Source organism: Erinaceus europaeus, chromosome 2, assembly GCF_950295315.1.
Source record: "Erinaceus europaeus chromosome 2, mEriEur2.1, whole genome shotgun sequence".
Classification (NCBI taxonomy): domain Eukaryota; kingdom Metazoa; phylum Chordata; class Mammalia; order Eulipotyphla; family Erinaceidae; genus Erinaceus; species Erinaceus europaeus.
Genome location: NC_080163.1, coordinates 173,515,280 through 173,517,331, shown reverse-complemented (window position 1 = coordinate 173,517,331; position 2,052 = coordinate 173,515,280).

Genomic DNA, 2,052 nt, shown 5'->3' with positions numbered 1-2,052 from the left:
CTCTCAGTTTTCCTCAATATATACTAAGATAGTAATAATATAAATGAAAGAAAACAGATGTACTAAAACTTACAGATCTACTTATATCCCTCTATATAACACACTTTTGTGTGTACTACATGGACAATCTCTATACATTTAGAAACAAGTAATATTACAAGTCATTACACAGACAATGTATTAGATTCACTAATAAGGGTTATTTCAGTTTTTCTAGGAAATAAAGGTATCTAGTGTACATTATCTTTTTATTTAAATTCTAGACACCCTTGATTTTTTTGTGTGTATGTGTGTGCATTAGGAATCTGAGTGTCAAAGTAATTGAAAGGACTAGTTTATACCCCTTGCCTTTCATTATTACTTTCTTCTCTTTTCTTTTTTTAATATTTATTTTATTTATTTATTCCCTTTTGTTGCCCTTGTTGTTTTATTGTTGTAATTATTATTATTGTTGTCGTTGTTGGATAGGACAGAGAGAAATGGAGAGAGGAGGGGAAGACAGAGAGGAGGAGAGAAAGATAGACACCTGCAGACCTGCTTCACTACCTGTGAAGCAACTCCCCTGCAGGTGGGGAGCCGGGCTTCGAACCGGGATCCTTATGCCGGTCCTTGTGCTTTGTGCCACCTGCACTTAACCTGCTGTGCTACAGCCCGACTCCCTCTCTTTTCTTTAACAGGAACCTTTTCCTTTAATGAAGATGTACTCTTGGTTATCACAAAGGTAATAATGAGGAGAATGGGTAAAAAATATCTGGTCAAATAGTCCATTATTTAAAGTATTTTTTTATTAACTTTTGTTGCCCTGGTTATTTTATTGTTGTAGTGATTGATGTCCTTGTTGGATAGGACAGAGAGAAATGGAGAGGGGGAAGACAGAGAGGGGGAGAAAGATAGACACCTGCAGATCTGTTTCACTACTTGTGAATCAACTCCCCTGAAGGTGGGGAGCCAGAGGCTCGACCAGGATCCTTACACCTGTCCTTGTCTTTTGCTCCATGTGCGCTTAACCCTCTGTGCTATCACTCGACTCCGAAAAGTTAATATTTTTATGCATGGCGTGTGTGTGTGTGTGTATAATAGGGAGAGGGAGAGAAATGGAGTGAAGGCCTGTGAGTTTCCTGAGTCATAATCAGCTCTGATAATGATGTCTGATGACACTATCCCCTGAGAGGTTGCAGACCTGGCTCTAGAGCTAGCTAAGTGGGATTCATGTCTTGTTGTCCTGGTGTCAGACCAGTTCCTCTATAGGCCTCCAGCTTTATAAAGGCAAAGCCCTTCACAGAGATTGAACCCTTTTTTTCCAATTCCTGGACATATTGGGAGGGCTGCACCCTAGTTTTTGAATTAAAATACCAGTCATAATCCTGTTTCTCAAAGCCAGAGGCCGGAATCTCATAGTAGGTCATCTGTAGTGGTTCACTCTTGCTTCTGGACACAGAGACCAACAGACCAACAACTTTTGATCCCACAGACAGTTCTGTCCTGGTTCGATACTGGCTCAGAGATGTTCCTTGTGCAAGGAATGGCGACTGGAGCTTCAGAGTATGTGGCCATCAGTCCTCCTGGGAATTGCTGGGCTCTGCCTCTCCTCCCATGGGTATTATGCCTGAACATTTTAGGATCTAGTGGAAGGCTGTCTGCGGACAGAGTTGTCTAGCAGCAGGGAAGTGACCGTGTTCAGCAGGGCCTCGGGACAGAAGTGCAGCCTCAGCCAGGCCAGCTCAGCGCTGGGGAGAAGCAAACCCAGAGAAGATGCAGCAGACAAGTCAGGCAGACAGGCTTCTCCCTGCCCTGGAGAGCCCACCTGGCTGTGTCCAGTTTACAGATGTGGTGGTGCTCATTCATGCACTTGAAATGCTGTCTCCTAAGTATTCCTTTCTGTGACTGGCAAGGTCAGTGAAACTGCAGGAATCCAGCGGGGATTGGTTTTTTCCCAGAGGTGACCCCAGGAAGGCAGGACCTCAGTCTGCTAGGGGAAGAAGCTGCTCAGCTGCGTGGCAGATGGGCACTGACTGAGGTGTTGTGAAAAGCAGAAAGCTTAGTCTTTGAGGA